Source organism: Eleutherodactylus coqui, chromosome 13 (assembly GCF_035609145.1).
Source record: "Eleutherodactylus coqui strain aEleCoq1 chromosome 13, aEleCoq1.hap1, whole genome shotgun sequence".
Taxonomy (NCBI): Eukaryota; Metazoa; Chordata; class Amphibia; order Anura; family Eleutherodactylidae; genus Eleutherodactylus; species Eleutherodactylus coqui.
This window is the reverse complement of record NC_089849.1, coordinates 77,379,585-77,395,140: the sequence shown is the minus strand read 5'-3', so window position 1 is coordinate 77,395,140 and position 15,556 is coordinate 77,379,585. Positions and strand designations below refer to the sequence as shown.

Below are 15,556 nucleotides of genomic sequence, written 5' to 3'. Positions count from 1 at the left end.
CTCATACAGTTTGTTCAGTTTCAGAAAAGGCCAAGAAGTCCATTTCTGAGCATCATCAAAAGCAACTTCTTCTGACCACTAAAATGTTCAGAAAGCAACTTGAGAGCTTTCAAAGTTGAAAACTGGCAGCAGTGGGATTCGAACCCACGCCTCCAAAGAGACTGGAGCCTAAATCCAGCGCCTTAGACCGCTCGGCCATGCTACCATGAAAAAGTAGAAACATTTGGATCAAAATGACCAAGAGATTTCATAAAGAACATTTCTCCTACCAAGAAATCCTTTTCCTGAATTTGATTTAAAAAGAAGAATTGTTGCTGCATTCGAGCTGAATATTTAATGATGGCAGCAGAAGGCTGAAAATGCATTCCTCCAGTTAGAAAGGACGCAAACGCAAGTGAGTTCAACAGTATTACCGCACTACTGCTTTTTCAGATGTTTCTAGGCTATTGAAGGCTTTGAAGTGTAAGATCGTGGAGTACGCCTAATGTCTACTTAGCTAGCGCATCAGGGTAGCTTAATCTGTGCCATAACATCTTGGGAATATTATCAAAAGCCTTTTCTCATACAGTTTGTTCAGTTTCAGAAAAGGCCAAGAAGTCCATTTCTGAGCATCATCAAAAGCAACTTCTTCTGACCACTAAAATGTTCAGAAAGCAACTTGAGAGCTTTCAAAGTTGAAAACTGGCAGCAGTGGGATTCGAACCCACGCCTCCAAAGAGACTGGAGCCTAAATCCAGCGCCTTAGACCGCTCGGCCATGCTACCATGAAAAAATATTACATTTCGATCAAAATGACCAAGAGATTTCATAAAGAACATTTCTCCTGGCAAGAAATCCTTTTCCTGAATTTGATTTAAAAAGAAGAATTGTTGCTGCATTCGAGCTGAATATTTAATGATGGTAGCAGAAGGCTGAAAATGCATTCCTCCAGTTAGAAAGGAAGCAAACGCAAGTGAGTTCAACAGTATTACCGCACTACTGCTTTTTCAGATGTTTCTAGGCTATTGAAGGCTTTGAAGTGTAAGATCGTGGAGTACGCCTAATGTCTACTTAGCTAGCGCATCAGGGTAGCTTAATCTGTGCCATAACATCTTGGGAATATTATCAAAAGCCTTTTCTCATACAGTTTGTTCAGTTTCAGAAAAGGCCAAGAAGTCCATTTCTGAGCATCATCAAAAGCAACTTCTTCTGACCACTAAAATGTTCAGAAAGCAACTTGAGAGCTTTCAAAGTCGAAAACTGGCAGCAGTGGGATTCGAACCCACGCCTCCAAAGAGACTGGAGCCTAAATCCAGCGCCTTAGACCGCTCGGCCATGCTACCATGAAAAAGTAGATACATTTGGATCAAAATGACCAAGAGATTTCATAAAGAACATTTCTCCTGGCAAGAAGTCCTTTTCCAGTATTTGATTTAAAAAGAAGAATTATTGCTGCATTCGAGCTGAATATTTAATGATAGCAGCAGAAGGCTGAAAATGCATTCCTCCAGTTAGAAAGGAAGCAAACGCAAGTGAGTTCAACAGTATTACCGCACTACTGCTTTTTCAGATGTTCCTAGGCTATTGAAGGCTTTGAAGTGCAAGATCGTGGAGTACGCCTAATGTCTACTTAGCTAGCGCATCAGGGTAGCTTAATCTGTGCCAAAACATCTTGGGAATATCATCAAAAGCCTTTTCTCATACAGTTTGTTCAGTTTCATTAAAGGCCAAGAAGTCCATTTCTGAGCATCATCAAAAGCAATTTCTTCTGACCACTAAAATGTTCAGAAAGCAACTTGAGAGCTTTCAAAGTTGAAAACTGGCAGCAGTGGGATTCGAACCCACGCCTCCAAAGAGACTGGAGCCTAAATCCAGCGCCTTAGACCGCTCGGCCATGCTACCATGAAAAAGTAGATACATTTGGATCAAAATGACCAAGAGATTTCATAAAGAACATTTCTCCTGGCAAGAAATCCTTTTCCTGAATTTGATTTAAAAAGAAGAATTGTTGCTGCATTCGAGCTGAATATTTAATGATGGCAGCAGAAGGCTGAAAATGCATTCCTCCAGTTAGAAAGGAAGCAAACGCAAGTGAGTTCAACAGTATTACCGCACTACTGCTTTTTCAGATGTTTCTAGGCTATTGAAGGCTTTGAAGTGTAAGATCGTGGAGTACGCCTAATGTCTACTTAGCTAGCGCATCAGGGTAGCTTAATCTGTGCCATAACATCTTGGGAATATTATCAAAAGCCTTTTCTCATACAGTTTGTTCAGTTTCAGAAAAGGCCAAGAAGTCCATTTCTGAGCATCATCAAAAGCAACTTCTTCTGACCACTAAAATGTTCAGAAAGCAACTTGAGAGCTTTCAAAGTTGAAAACTGGCAGCAGTGGGATTCGAACCCACGCCTCCAAAGAGACTGGAGCCTAAATCCAGCGCCTTAGACCGCTCGGCCATGCTACCATGAAAAAGTAGAAACATTTGGATCAAAATGACCAAGAGATTTCATAAACAACATTTCTCCTACCAAGAAATCCTTTTCCTGAATTTGATTTAAAAAGAAGAATTGTTGCTGCATTCGAGCTGAATATTTAATGATGGTAGCAGAAGGCTGAAAATGCATTCCTCCAGTTAGAAAGGAAGCAAACGCAAGTGAGTTCAACAGTATTACCGCACTACTGCTTTTTCAGATGTTTCTAGGCTATTGAAGGCTTTGAAGTGTAAGATCGTGGAGTACGCCTAATGTCTACTTAGCTAGCGCATCAGGGTAGCTTAATCTGTGCCATAACATCTTGGGAATATTATCAAAAGCCTTTTCTCATACAGTTTGTTCAGTTTCAGAAAAGGCCAAGAAGTCCATTTCTGAGCATCATCAAAAGCAACTTCTTCTGACCACTAAAATGTTCAGAAAGCAACTTGAGAGCTTTCAAAGTCGAAAACTGGCAGCAGTGGGATTCGAACCCACGCCTCCAAAGAGACTGGAGCCTAAATCCAGCGCCTTAGACCGCTCGGCCATGCTACCATGAAAAAGTAGATACATTTGGATCAAAATGACCAAGAGATTTCATAAAGAACATTTCTCCTGGCAAGAAGTCCTTTTCCAGTATTTGATTTAAAAAGAAGAATTATTGCTGCATTCGAGCTGAATATTTAATGATAGCAGCAGAAGGCTGAAAATGCATTCCTCCAGTTAGAAAGGAAGCAAACGCAAGTGAGTTCAACAGTATTACCGCACTACTGCTTTTTCAGATGTTCCTAGGCTATTGAAGGCTTTGAAGTGCAAGATCGTGGAGTACGCCTAATGTCTACTTAGCTAGCGCATCAGGGTAGCTTAATCTGTGCCAAAACATCTTGGGAATATCATCAAAAGCCTTTTCTCATACAGTTTGTTCAGTTTCATTAAAGGCCAAGAAGTCCATTTCTGAGCATCATCAAAAGCAATTTCTTCTGACCACTAAAATGTTCAGAAAGCAACTTGAGAGCTTTCAAAGTTGAAAACTGGCAGCAGTGGGATTCGAACCCACGCCTCCAAAGAGACTGGAGCCTAAATCCAGCGCCTTAGACCGCTCGGCCATGCTACCATGAAAAAGTAGATACATTTGGATCAAAATGACCAAGAGATTTCATAAAGAACATTTCTCCTGGCAAGAAATCCTTTTCCTGAATTTGATTTAAAAAGAAGAATTGTTGCTGCATTCGAGCTGAATATTTAATGATGGCAGCAGAAGGCTGAAAATGCATTCCTCCAGTTAGAAAGGAAGCAAACGCAAGTGAGTTCAACAGTATTACCGCACTACTGCTTTTTCAGATGTTTCTAGGCTATTGAAGGCTTTGAAGTGTAAGATAGTGGAGTACGCCTAATGTCTACTTAGCTAGCGCATCAGGGTAGCTTAATCTGTGCCATAACATCTTGGGAATATTATCAAAAGCCTTTTCTCATACAGTTTGTTCAGTTTCAGAAAAGGCCAAGAAGTCCATTTCTGAGCATCATCAAAAGCAACTTCTTCTGACCACTAAAATGTTCAGAAAGCAACTTGAGAGCTTTCAAAGTTGAAAACTGGCAGCAGTGGGATTCGAACCCACGCCTCCAAAGAGACTGGAGCCTAAATCCAGCGCCTTAGACCGCTCGGCCATGCTACCATGAAAAAGTAGAAACATTTGGATCAAAATGACCAAGAGATTTCATAAACAACATTTCTCCTACCAAGAAATCCTTTTCCTGAATTTGATTTAAAAAGAAGAATTGTTGCTGCATTCGAGCTGAATATTTAATGATGGCAGCAGAAGGCTGAAAATGCATTCCTCCAGTTAGAAAGGACGCAAACGCAAGTGAGTTCAACAGTATTACCGCACTACTGCTTTTTCAGATGTTTCTAGGCTATTGAAGGCTTTGAAGTGTAAGATCGTGGAGTACGCCTAATGTCTACTTAGCTAGCGCATCAGGGTAGCTTAATCTGTGCCATAACATCTTGGGAATATTATCAAAAGCCTTTTCTCATACAGTTTGTTCAGTTTCAGAAAAGGCCAAGAAGTCCATTTCTGAGCATCATCAAAAGCAACTTCTTCTGACCACTAAAATGTTCAGAAAGCAACTTGAGAGCTTTCAAAGTTGAAAACTGGCAGCAGTGGGATTCGAACCCACGCCTCCAAAGAGACTGGAGCCTAAATCCAGCGCCTTAGACCGCTCGGCCATGCTACCATGAAAAAATATTACATTTCGATCAAAATGACCAAGAGATTTCATAAAGAACATTTCTCCTGGCAAGAAATCCTTTTCCTGAATTTGATTTAAAAAGAAGAATTGTTGCTGCATTCGAGCTGAATATTTAATGATGGTAGCAGAAGGCTGAAAATGCATTCCTCCAGTTAGAAAGGAAGCAAACGCAAGTGAGTTCAACAGTATTACCGCACTACTGCTTTTTCAGATGTTTCTAGGCTATTGAAGGCTTTGAAGTGTAAGATCGTGGAGTACGCCTAATGTCTACTTAGCTAGCGCATCAGGGTAGCTTAATCTGTGCCATAACATCTTGGGAATATTATCAAAAGCCTTTTCTCATACAGTTTGTTCAGTTTCAGAAAAGGCCAAGAAGTCCATTTCTGAGCATCATCAAAAGCAACTTCTTCTGACCACTAAAATGTTCAGAAAGCAACTTGAGAGCTTTCAAAGTCGAAAACTGGCAGCAGTGGGATTCGAACCCACGCCTCCAAAGAGACTGGAGCCTAAATCCAGCGCCTTAGACCGCTCGGCCATGCTACCATGAAAAAGTAGATACATTTGGATCAAAATGACCAAGAGATTTCATAAAGAACATTTCTCCTGGCAAGAAGTCCTTTTCCAGTATTTGATTTAAAAAGAAGAATTATTGCTGCATTCGAGCTGAATATTTAATGATAGCAGCAGAAGGCTGAAAATGCATTCCTCCAGTTAGAAAGGAAGCAAACGCAAGTGAGTTCAACAGTATTACCGCACTACTGCTTTTTCAGATGTTCCTAGGCTATTGAAGGCTTTGAAGTGCAAGATCGTGGAGTACGCCTAATGTCTACTTAGCTAGCGCATCAGGGTAGCTTAATCTGTGCCAAAACATCTTGGGAATATCATCAAAAGCCTTTTCTCATACAGTTTGTTCAGTTTCATTAAAGGCCAAGAAGTCCATTTCTGAGCATCATCAAAAGCAATTTCTTCTGACCACTAAAATGTTCAGAAAGCAACTTGAGAGCTTTCAAAGTTGAAAACTGGCAGCAGTGGGATTCGAACCCACGCCTCCAAAGAGACTGGAGCCTAAATCCAGCGCCTTAGACCGCTCGGCCATGCTACCATGAAAAAGTAGATACATTTGGATCAAAATGACCAAGAGATTTCATAAAGAACATTTCTCCTGGCAAGAAATCCTTTTCCTGAATTTGATTTAAAAAGAAGAATTGTTGCTGCATTCGAGCTGAATATTTAATGATGGCAGCAGAAGGCTGAAAATGCATTCCTCCAGTTAGAAAGGAAGCAAACGCAAGTGAGTTCAACAGTATTACCGCACTACTGCTTTTTCAGATGTTTCTAGGCTATTGAAGGCTTTGAAGTGTAAGATCGTGGAGTACGCCTAATGTCTACTTAGCTAGCGCATCAGGGTAGCTTAATCTGTGCCATAACATCTTGGGAATATTATCAAAAGCCTTTTCTCATACAGTTTGTTCAGTTTCAGAAAAGGCCAAGAAGTCCATTTCTGAGCATCATCAAAAGCAACTTCTTCTGACCACTAAAATGTTCAGAAAGCAACTTGAGAGCTTTCAAAGTTGAAAACTGGCAGCAGTGGGATTCGAACCCACGCCTCCAAAGAGACTGGAGCCTAAATCCAGCGCCTTAGACCGCTCGGCCATGCTACCATGAAAAAATATTACATTTCGATCAAAATGACCAAGAGATTTCATAAAGAACATTTCTCCTGGCAAGAAATCCTTTTCCTGAATTTGATTTAAAAAGAAGAATTGTTGCTGCATTCGAGCTGAATATTTAATGATGGTAGCAGAAGGCTGAAAATGCATTCCTCCAGTTAGAAAGGAAGCAAACGCAAGTGAGTTCAACAGTATTACCGCACTACTGCTTTTTCAGATGTTCCTAGGCTATTGAAGGCTTTGAAGTGCAAGATCGTGGAGTACGCCTAATGTCTACTTAGCTAGCGCATCAGGGTAGCTTAATCTGTGCCAAAACATCTTGGGAATATCATCAAAAGCCTTTTCTCATACAGTTTGTTCAGTTTCATTAAAGGCCAAGAAGTCCATTTCTGAGCATCATCAAAAGCAATTTCTTCTGACCACTAAAATGTTCAGAAAGCAACTTGAGAGCTTTCAAAGTTGAAAACTGGCAGCAGTGGGATTCGAACCCACGCCTCCAAAGAGACTGGAGCCTAAATCCAGCGCCTTAGACCGCTCGGCCATGCTACCATGAAAAAGTAGATACATTTGGATCAAAATGACCAAGAGATTTCATAAAGAACATTTCTCCTGGCAAGAAATCCTTTTCCTGAATTTGATTTAAAAAGAAGAATTGTTGCTGCATTCGAGCTGAATATTTAATGATGGCAGCAGAAGGCTGAAAATGCATTCCTCCAGTTAGAAAGGAAGCAAACGCAAGTGAGTTCAACAGTATTACCGCACTACTGCTTTTTCAGATGTTTCTAGGCTATTGAAGGCTTTGAAGTGTAAGATCGTGGAGTACGCCTAATGTCTACTTAGCTAGCGCATCAGGGTAGCTTAATCTGTGCCATAACATCTTGGGAATATTATCAAAAGCCTTTTCTCATACAGTTTGTTCAGTTTCAGAAAAGGCCAAGAAGTCCATTTCTGAGCATCATCAAAAGCAACTTCTTCTGACCACTAAAATGTTCAGAAAGCAACTTGAGAGCTTTCAAAGTTGAAAACTGGCAGCAGTGGGATTCGAACCCACGCCTCCAAAGAGACTGGAGCCTAAATCCAGCGCCTTAGACCGCTCGGCCATGCTACCATGAAAAAGTAGAAACATTTGGATCAAAATGACCAAGAGATTTCATAAAGAACATTTCTCCTACCAAGAAATCCTTTTCCTGAATTTGATTTAAAAAGAAGAATTGTTGCTGCATTCGAGCTGAATATTTAATGATGGCAGCAGAAGGCTGAAAATGCATTCCTCCAGTTAGAAAGGACGCAAACGCAAGTGAGTTCAACAGTATTACCGCACTACTGCTTTTTCAGATGTTTCTAGGCTATTGAAGGCTTTGAAGTGTAAGATCGTGGAGTACGCCTAATGTCTACTTAGCTAGCGCATCAGGGTAGCTTAATCTGTGCCATAACATCTTGGGAATATTATCAAAAGCCTTTTCTCATACAGTTTGTTCAGTTTCAGAAAAGGCCAAGAAGTCCATTTCTGAGCATCATCAAAAGCAACTTCTTCTGACCACTAAAATGTTCAGAAAGCAACTTGAGAGCTTTCAAAGTTGAAAACTGGCAGCAGTGGGATTCGAACCCACGCCTCCAAAGAGACTGGAGCCTAAATCCAGCGCCTTAGACCGCTCGGCCATGCTACCATGAAAAAATATTACATTTCGATCAAAATGACCAAGAGATTTCATAAAGAACATTTCTCCTGGCAAGAAATCCTTTTCCTGAATTTGATTTAAAAAGAAGAATTGTTGCTGCATTCGAGCTGAATATTTAATGATGGTAGCAGAAGGCTGAAAATGCATTCCTCCAGTTAGAAAGGAAGCAAACGCAAGTGAGTTCAACAGTATTACCGCACTACTGCTTTTTCAGATGTTTCTAGGCTATTGAAGGCTTTGAAGTGTAAGATCGTGGAGTACGCCTAATGTCTACTTAGCTAGCGCATCAGGGTAGCTTAATCTGTGCCATAACATCTTGGGAATATTATCAAAAGCCTTTTCTCATACAGTTTGTTCAGTTTCAGAAAAGGCCAAGAAGTCCATTTCTGAGCATCATCAAAAGCAACTTCTTCTGACCACTAAAATGTTCAGAAAGCAACTTGAGAGCTTTCAAAGTCGAAAACTGGCAGCAGTGGGATTCGAACCCACGCCTCCAAAGAGACTGGAGCCTAAATCCAGCGCCTTAGACCGCTCGGCCATGCTACCATGAAAAAGTAGATACATTTGGATCAAAATGACCAAGAGATTTCATAAAGAACATTTCTCCTGGCAAGAAGTCCTTTTCCAGTATTTGATTTAAAAAGAAGAATTATTGCTGCATTCGAGCTGAATATTTAATGATAGCAGCAGAAGGCTGAAAATGCATTCCTCCAGTTAGAAAGGAAGCAAACGCAAGTGAGTTCAACAGTATTACCGCACTACTGCTTTTTCAGATGTTCCTAGGCTATTGAAGGCTTTGAAGTGCAAGATCGTGGAGTACGCCTAATGTCTACTTAGCTAGCGCATCAGGGTAGCTTAATCTGTGCCAAAACATCTTGGGAATATCATCAAAAGCCTTTTCTCATACAGTTTGTTCAGTTTCATTAAAGGCCAAGAAGTCCATTTCTGAGCATCATCAAAAGCAATTTCTTCTGACCACTAAAATGTTCAGAAAGCAACTTGAGAGCTTTCAAAGTTGAAAACTGGCAGCAGTGGGATTCGAACCCACGCCTCCAAAGAGACTGGAGCCTAAATCCAGCGCCTTAGACCGCTCGGCCATGCTACCATGAAAAAGTAGATACATTTGGATCAAAATGACCAAGAGATTTCATAAAGAACATTTCTCCTGGCAAGAAATCCTTTTCCTGAATTTGATTTAAAAAGAAGAATTGTTGCTGCATTCGAGCTGAATATTTAATGATAGCAGCAGAAGGCTGAAAATGCATTCCTCCAGTTAGAAAGGAAGCAAACGCAAGTGAGTTCAACAGTATTACCGCACTACTGCTTTTTCAGATGTTTCTAGGCTATTGAAGGCTTTGAAGTGTAAGATCGTGGAGTACGCCTAATGTCTACTTAGCTAGCGCATCAGGGTAGCTTAATCTGTGCCATAACATCTCGGGAATATTATCAAAAGCCTTTTCTCATACAGTTTGTTCAGTTTCAGAAAAGGCCAAGAAGTCCATTTCTGAGCATCATCAAAAGCAACTTCTTCTGACCACTAAAATGTTCAGAAAGCAACTTGAGAGCTTTTAAAGTTGAAAACTGGCAGCAGTGGGATTCGAACCCACGCCTCCAAAGAGACTGGAGCCTAAATCCAGCGCCTTAGACCGCTCGGCCATGCTACCATGAAAAAGTAGATACATTTGGATCAAAATGACCAAGAGATTTCATAAAGAACATTTCTCCTGGCAAGAAATCCTTTTCCTGAATTTGATTTAAAAAGAAGAATTGTTGCTGCATTCGAGCTGAATATTTAATGATAGCAGCAGAAGGCTGAAAATGCATTCCTCCAGTTAGAAAGGAAGCAAACACAAGTGAGTTCAACAGTATTACCGCACTACTTCTTTTTCAGATGTTTCTAGGCTATTGTAGGCTTTGAAGTGTAAGATCGTGGAGTACGCCTAATGTCTACTTAGCTAGCGCATCAGGGTAGCTTAATCTGTGCCATAACATCTCGGGAATATTATCAAAAGCCTTTTCTCATACAGTTTGTTCAGTTTCAGAAAAGGCCAAGAAGTCCATTTCTGAGCATCATCAAAAGCAACTTCTTCTGACCACTAAAATGTTCAGAAAGCAACTTGAGAGCTTTCAAAGTTGAAAACTGGCAGCAGTGGGATTCGAACCCACGCCTCCAAAGAGACTGGAGCCTAAATCCAGCGCCTTAGACCGCTCGACCATGCTACCATGAAAAAGTAGATACATTTGGATCAAAATGACCAAGAGATTTCATAAAGAACATTTCTCCTGGCAAGAAATCCTTTTCCTGAATTTGATTTAAAAAGAAGAATTGTTGCTGCATTCGAGCTGAATATTTAATGATAGCAGCAGAAGGCTGAAAATGCATTCCTCCAGTTAGAAAGGAAGCAAACGCAAGTGAGTTCAACAGTATTACCGCACTACTGCTTTTTCAGATGTTTCTAGGCTATTGAAGGCTTTGAAGTGTAAGATCGTGGAGTACGCCTAATGTCTACTTAGCTAGCGCATCAGGGTAGCTTAATCTGTGCCATAACATCTTGGGAATATTATCAAAAGCCTTTTCTCATACAGTTTGTTCAGTTTCAGAAAAGGCCAAGAAGTCCATTTCTGAGCATCATCAAAAGCAACTTCTTCTGACCACTAAAATGTTCAGAAAGCAACTTGAGAGCTTTCAAAGTTGAAAACTGGCAGCAGTGGGATTCGAACCCACGCCTCCAAAGAGACTGGAGCCTAAATCCAGCGCCTTAGACCGCTCGGCCATGCTACCATGAAAAAGTAGATACATTTGGATCAAAATGACCAAGAGATTTCATAAAGAACATTTCTCCTGGCAAGAAATCCTTTTCCTGAATTTGATTTAAAAAGAAGAATTGTTGCTGCATTCGAGCTGAATATTTAATGATAGCAGCAGAAGGCTGAAAATGCATTCCTCCAGTTAGAAAGGAAGCAAACGCAAGTGAGTTCAACAGTATTACCGCACTACTGCTTTTTCAGATGTTTCTAGGCTATTGAAGGCTTTGAAGTGTAAGATCGTGGAGTACGCCTAATGTCTACTTAGCTAGCGCATCAGGGTAGCTTAATCTGTGCCATAACATCTTGGGAATATTATCAAAAGCCTTTTCTCATACAGTTTGTTCAGTTTCAGAAAAGGCCAAGAAGTCCATTTCTGAGCATCATCAAAAGCAACTTCTTCTGACCACTAAAATGTTCAGAAAGCAACTTGAGAGCTTTCAAAGTTGAAAACTGGCAGCAGTGGGATTCGAACCCACGCCTCCAAAGAGACTGGAGCCTAAATCCAGCGCCTTAGACCGCTCGGCCATGCTACCATGAAAAAGTAGAAACATTTGGATCAAAATGACCAAGAGATTTCATAAACAACATTTCTCCTACCAAGAAATCCTTTTCCTGAATTTGATTTAAAAAGAAGAATTGTTGCTGCATTCGAGCTGAATATTTAATGATGGTAGCAGAAGGCTGAAAATGCATTCCTCCAGTTAGAAAGGAAGCAAACGCAAGTGAGTTCAACAGTATTACCGCACTACTGCTTTTTCAGATGTTTCTAGGCTATTGAAGGCTTTGAAGTGTAAGATCGTGGAGTACGCCTAATGTCTACTTAGCTAGCGCATCAGGGTAGCTTAATCTGTGCCATAACATCTTGGGAATATTATCAAAAGCCTTTTCTCATACAGTTTGTTCAGTTTCAGAAAAGGCCAAGAAGTCCATTTCTGAGCATCATCAAAAGCAACTTCTTCTGACCACTAAAATGTTCAGAAAGCAACTTGAGAGCTTTCAAAGTCGAAAACTGGCAGCAGTGGGATTCGAACCCACGCCTCCAAAGAGACTGGAGCCTAAATCCAGCGCCTTAGACCGCTCGGCCATGCTACCATGAAAAAGTAGATACATTTGGATCAAAATGACCAAGAGATTTCATAAAGAACATTTCTCCTGGCAAGAAGTCCTTTTCCAGTATTTGATTTAAAAAGAAGAATTATTGCTGCATTCGAGCTGAATATTTAATGATAGCAGCAGAAGGCTGAAAATGCATTCCTCCAGTTAGAAAGGAAGCAAACGCAAGTGAGTTCAACAGTATTACCGCACTACTGCTTTTTCAGATGTTCCTAGGCTATTGAAGGCTTTGAAGTGCAAGATCGTGGAGTACGCCTAATGTCTACTTAGCTAGCGCATCAGGGTAGCTTAATCTGTGCCAAAACATCTTGGGAATATCATCAAAAGCCTTTTCTCATACAGTTTGTTCAGTTTCATTAAAGGCCAAGAAGTCCATTTCTGAGCATCATCAAAAGCAATTTCTTCTGACCACTAAAATGTTCAGAAAGCAACTTGAGAGCTTTCAAAGTTGAAAACTGGCAGCAGTGGGATTCGAACCCACGCCTCCAAAGAGACTGGAGCCTAAATCCAGCGCCTTAGACCGCTCGGCCATGCTACCATGAAAAAGTAGATACATTTGGATCAAAATGACCAAGAGATTTCATAAAGAACATTTCTCCTGGCAAGAAATCCTTTTCCTGAATTTGATTTAAAAAGAAGAATTGTTGCTGCATTCGAGCTGAATATTTAATGATGGCAGCAGAAGGCTGAAAATGCATTCCTCCAGTTAGAAAGGAAGCAAACGCAAGTGAGTTCAACAGTATTACCGCACTACTGCTTTTTCAGATGTTTCTAGGCTATTGAAGGCTTTGAAGTGTAAGATAGTGGAGTACGCCTAATGTCTACTTAGCTAGCGCATCAGGGTAGCTTAATCTGTGCCATAACATCTTGGGAATATTATCAAAAGCCTTTTCTCATACAGTTTGTTCAGTTTCAGAAAAGGCCAAGAAGTCCATTTCTGAGCATCATCAAAAGCAACTTCTTCTGACCACTAAAATGTTCAGAAAGCAACTTGAGAGCTTTCAAAGTTGAAAACTGGCAGCAGTGGGATTCGAACCCACGCCTCCAAAGAGACTGGAGCCTAAATCCAGCGCCTTAGACCGCTCGGCCATGCTACCATGAAAAAGTAGAAACATTTGGATCAAAATGACCAAGAGATTTCATAAACAACATTTCTCCTACCAAGAAATCCTTTTCCTGAATTTGATTTAAAAAGAAGAATTGTTGCTGCATTCGAGCTGAATATTTAATGATGGCAGCAGAAGGCTGAAAATGCATTCCTCCAGTTAGAAAGGACGCAAACGCAAGTGAGTTCAACAGTATTACCGCACTACTGCTTTTTCAGATGTTTCTAGGCTATTGAAGGCTTTGAAGTGTAAGATCGTGGAGTACGCCTAATGTCTACTTAGCTAGCGCATCAGGGTAGCTTAATCTGTGCCATAACATCTTGGGAATATTATCAAAAGCCTTTTCTCATACAGTTTGTTCAGTTTCAGAAAAGGCCAAGAAGTCCATTTCTGAGCATCATCAAAAGCAACTTCTTCTGACCACTAAAATGTTCAGAAAGCAACTTGAGAGCTTTCAAAGTTGAAAACTGGCAGCAGTGGGATTCGAACCCACGCCTCCAAAGAGACTGGAGCCTAAATCCAGCGCCTTAGACCGCTCGGCCATGCTACCATGAAAAAATATTACATTTCGATCAAAATGACCAAGAGATTTCATAAAGAACATTTCTCCTGGCAAGAAATCCTTTTCCTGAATTTGATTTAAAAAGAAGAATTGTTGCTGCATTCGAGCTGAATATTTAATGATGGTAGCAGAAGGCTGAAAATGCATTCCTCCAGTTAGAAAGGAAGCAAACGCAAGTGAGTTCAACAGTATTACCGCACTACTGCTTTTTCAGATGTTTCTAGGCTATTGAAGGCTTTGAAGTGTAAGATCGTGGAGTACGCCTAATGTCTACTTAGCTAGCGCATCAGGGTAGCTTAATCTGTGCCATAACATCTTGGGAATATTATCAAAAGCCTTTTCTCATACAGTTTGTTCAGTTTCAGAAAAGGCCAAGAAGTCCATTTCTGAGCATCATCAAAAGCAACTTCTTCTGACCACTAAAATGTTCAGAAAGCAACTTGAGAGCTTTCAAAGTCGAAAACTGGCAGCAGTGGGATTCGAACCCACGCCTCCAAAGAGACTGGAGCCTAAATCCAGCGCCTTAGACCGCTCGGCCATGCTACCATGAAAAAGTAGATACATTTGGATCAAAATGACCAAGAGATTTCATAAAGAACATTTCTCCTGGCAAGAAGTCCTTTTCCAGTATTTGATTTAAAAAGAAGAATTATTGCTGCATTCGAGCTGAATATTTAATGATAGCAGCAGAAGGCTGAAAATGCATTCCTCCAGTTAGAAAGGAAGCAAACGCAAGTGAGTTCAACAGTATTACCGCACTACTGCTTTTTCAGATGTTCCTAGGCTATTGAAGGCTTTGAAGTGCAAGATCGTGGAGTACGCCTAATGTCTACTTAGCTAGCGCATCAGGGTAGCTTAATCTGTGCCAAAACATCTTGGGAATATCATCAAAAGCCTTTTCTCATACAGTTTGTTCAGTTTCATTAAAGGCCAAGAAGTCCATTTCTGAGCATCATCAAAAGCAATTTCTTCTGACCACTAAAATGTTCAGAAAGCAACTTGAGAGCTTTCAAAGTTGAAAACTGGCAGCAGTGGGATTCGAACCCACGCCTCCAAAGAGACTGGAGCCTAAATCCAGCGCCTTAGACCGCTCGGCCATGCTACCATGAAAAAGTAGATACATTTGGATCAAAATGACCAAGAGATTTCATAAAGAACATTTCTCCTGGCAAGAAATCCTTTTCCTGAATTTGATTTAAAAAGAAGAATTGTTGCTGCATTCGAGCTGAATATTTAATGATGGCAGCAGAAGGCTGAAAATGCATTCCTCCAGTTAGAAAGGAAGCAAACGCAAGTGAGTTCAACAGTATTACCGCACTACTGCTTTTTCAGATGTTTCTAGGCTATTGAAGGCTTTGAAGTGTAAGATCGTGGAGTACGCCTAATGTCTACTTAGCTAGCGCATCAGGGTAGCTTAATCTGTGCCATAACATCTTGGGAATATTATCAAAAGCCTTTTCTCATACAGTTTGTTCAGTTTCAGAAAAGGCCAAGAAGTCCATTTCTGAGCATCATCAAAAGCAACTTCTTCTGACCACTAAAATGTTCAGAAAGCAACTTGAGAGCTTTCAAAGTTGAAAACTGGCAGCAGTGGGATTCGAACCCACGCCTCCAAAGAGACTGGAGCCTAAATCCAGCGCCTTAGACCGCTCGGCCATGCTACCATGAAAAAATATTACATTTCGATCAAAATGACCAAGAGATTTCATAAAGAACATTTCTCCTGGCAAGAAATCCTTTTCCTGAATTTGATTTAAAAAGAAGAATTGTTGCTGCATTCGAGCTGAATATTTAATGATGGTAGCAGAAGGCTGAAAATGCATTCCTCCAGTTAGAAAGGAAGCAAACGCAAGTGAGTTCAACAGTATTACCGCACTACTGCTTTTTCAGATGTTCCTAGGCTATTGAAGGCTTTGAAGTGCAAGAT

General features: G+C 40.7%; 27 non-coding genes across 27 annotated transcripts; all 27 read right to left on the bottom strand.

Moving 5' to 3' along the window:
* Positions 1–123: 123 nt before the first annotated feature.
* TRNAL-UAG (transfer RNA leucine (anticodon UAG)) lies at positions 124–205 on the bottom strand. Its single transcript has one exon. It is a non-coding gene; the product is annotated as a tRNA-Leu (tRNA).
* A 477-nt stretch (positions 206–682) lies between these two features.
* TRNAL-UAG (transfer RNA leucine (anticodon UAG)) lies at positions 683–764 on the bottom strand. The gene has a single exon. It is a non-coding gene; the product is annotated as a tRNA-Leu (tRNA).
* A 476-nt stretch (positions 765–1,240) lies between these two features.
* On the bottom strand, positions 1,241–1,322 carry TRNAL-UAG (transfer RNA leucine (anticodon UAG)). Its single transcript has one exon. It is a non-coding gene; the product is annotated as a tRNA-Leu (tRNA).
* A 477-nt stretch (positions 1,323–1,799) lies between these two features.
* On the bottom strand, positions 1,800–1,881 carry TRNAL-UAG (transfer RNA leucine (anticodon UAG)). The gene has a single exon. It is a non-coding gene; the product is annotated as a tRNA-Leu (tRNA).
* A 477-nt stretch (positions 1,882–2,358) lies between these two features.
* TRNAL-UAG (transfer RNA leucine (anticodon UAG)) lies at positions 2,359–2,440 on the bottom strand. Its single transcript has one exon. It is a non-coding gene; the product is annotated as a tRNA-Leu (tRNA).
* A 477-nt stretch (positions 2,441–2,917) lies between these two features.
* Positions 2,918–2,999, bottom strand: TRNAL-UAG (transfer RNA leucine (anticodon UAG)). Its single transcript has one exon. It is a non-coding gene; the product is annotated as a tRNA-Leu (tRNA).
* Positions 3,000–3,476: 477 nt separating this feature from the next.
* TRNAL-UAG (transfer RNA leucine (anticodon UAG)) lies at positions 3,477–3,558 on the bottom strand. The gene has a single exon. It is a non-coding gene; the product is annotated as a tRNA-Leu (tRNA).
* Positions 3,559–4,035: 477 nt separating this feature from the next.
* On the bottom strand, positions 4,036–4,117 carry TRNAL-UAG (transfer RNA leucine (anticodon UAG)). Its single transcript has one exon. It is a non-coding gene; the product is annotated as a tRNA-Leu (tRNA).
* Positions 4,118–4,594: 477 nt separating this feature from the next.
* TRNAL-UAG (transfer RNA leucine (anticodon UAG)) lies at positions 4,595–4,676 on the bottom strand. Its single transcript has one exon. It is a non-coding gene; the product is annotated as a tRNA-Leu (tRNA).
* Positions 4,677–5,152: 476 nt separating this feature from the next.
* Positions 5,153–5,234, bottom strand: TRNAL-UAG (transfer RNA leucine (anticodon UAG)). Its single transcript has one exon. It is a non-coding gene; the product is annotated as a tRNA-Leu (tRNA).
* A 477-nt stretch (positions 5,235–5,711) lies between these two features.
* Positions 5,712–5,793, bottom strand: TRNAL-UAG (transfer RNA leucine (anticodon UAG)). The gene has a single exon. It is a non-coding gene; the product is annotated as a tRNA-Leu (tRNA).
* Positions 5,794–6,270: 477 nt separating this feature from the next.
* Positions 6,271–6,352, bottom strand: TRNAL-UAG (transfer RNA leucine (anticodon UAG)). The gene has a single exon. It is a non-coding gene; the product is annotated as a tRNA-Leu (tRNA).
* Positions 6,353–6,828: 476 nt separating this feature from the next.
* Positions 6,829–6,910, bottom strand: TRNAL-UAG (transfer RNA leucine (anticodon UAG)). The gene has a single exon. It is a non-coding gene; the product is annotated as a tRNA-Leu (tRNA).
* Positions 6,911–7,387: 477 nt separating this feature from the next.
* On the bottom strand, positions 7,388–7,469 carry TRNAL-UAG (transfer RNA leucine (anticodon UAG)). Its single transcript has one exon. It is a non-coding gene; the product is annotated as a tRNA-Leu (tRNA).
* Positions 7,470–7,946: 477 nt separating this feature from the next.
* TRNAL-UAG (transfer RNA leucine (anticodon UAG)) lies at positions 7,947–8,028 on the bottom strand. The gene has a single exon. It is a non-coding gene; the product is annotated as a tRNA-Leu (tRNA).
* Positions 8,029–8,504: 476 nt separating this feature from the next.
* Positions 8,505–8,586, bottom strand: TRNAL-UAG (transfer RNA leucine (anticodon UAG)). Its single transcript has one exon. It is a non-coding gene; the product is annotated as a tRNA-Leu (tRNA).
* Positions 8,587–9,063: 477 nt separating this feature from the next.
* TRNAL-UAG (transfer RNA leucine (anticodon UAG)) lies at positions 9,064–9,145 on the bottom strand. The gene has a single exon. It is a non-coding gene; the product is annotated as a tRNA-Leu (tRNA).
* Positions 9,146–9,622: 477 nt separating this feature from the next.
* TRNAL-UAG (transfer RNA leucine (anticodon UAG)) lies at positions 9,623–9,704 on the bottom strand. Its single transcript has one exon. It is a non-coding gene; the product is annotated as a tRNA-Leu (tRNA).
* A 1,036-nt stretch (positions 9,705–10,740) lies between these two features.
* Positions 10,741–10,822, bottom strand: TRNAL-UAG (transfer RNA leucine (anticodon UAG)). The gene has a single exon. It is a non-coding gene; the product is annotated as a tRNA-Leu (tRNA).
* Positions 10,823–11,299: 477 nt separating this feature from the next.
* Positions 11,300–11,381, bottom strand: TRNAL-UAG (transfer RNA leucine (anticodon UAG)). The gene has a single exon. It is a non-coding gene; the product is annotated as a tRNA-Leu (tRNA).
* Positions 11,382–11,858: 477 nt separating this feature from the next.
* Positions 11,859–11,940, bottom strand: TRNAL-UAG (transfer RNA leucine (anticodon UAG)). The gene has a single exon. It is a non-coding gene; the product is annotated as a tRNA-Leu (tRNA).
* Positions 11,941–12,417: 477 nt separating this feature from the next.
* Positions 12,418–12,499, bottom strand: TRNAL-UAG (transfer RNA leucine (anticodon UAG)). The gene has a single exon. It is a non-coding gene; the product is annotated as a tRNA-Leu (tRNA).
* A 477-nt stretch (positions 12,500–12,976) lies between these two features.
* On the bottom strand, positions 12,977–13,058 carry TRNAL-UAG (transfer RNA leucine (anticodon UAG)). The gene has a single exon. It is a non-coding gene; the product is annotated as a tRNA-Leu (tRNA).
* A 477-nt stretch (positions 13,059–13,535) lies between these two features.
* TRNAL-UAG (transfer RNA leucine (anticodon UAG)) lies at positions 13,536–13,617 on the bottom strand. Its single transcript has one exon. It is a non-coding gene; the product is annotated as a tRNA-Leu (tRNA).
* Positions 13,618–14,093: 476 nt separating this feature from the next.
* Positions 14,094–14,175, bottom strand: TRNAL-UAG (transfer RNA leucine (anticodon UAG)). Its single transcript has one exon. It is a non-coding gene; the product is annotated as a tRNA-Leu (tRNA).
* Positions 14,176–14,652: 477 nt separating this feature from the next.
* Positions 14,653–14,734, bottom strand: TRNAL-UAG (transfer RNA leucine (anticodon UAG)). Its single transcript has one exon. It is a non-coding gene; the product is annotated as a tRNA-Leu (tRNA).
* Positions 14,735–15,211: 477 nt separating this feature from the next.
* TRNAL-UAG (transfer RNA leucine (anticodon UAG)) lies at positions 15,212–15,293 on the bottom strand. Its single transcript has one exon. It is a non-coding gene; the product is annotated as a tRNA-Leu (tRNA).
* Between the last annotated feature and the right edge of the window lie 263 nt (positions 15,294–15,556).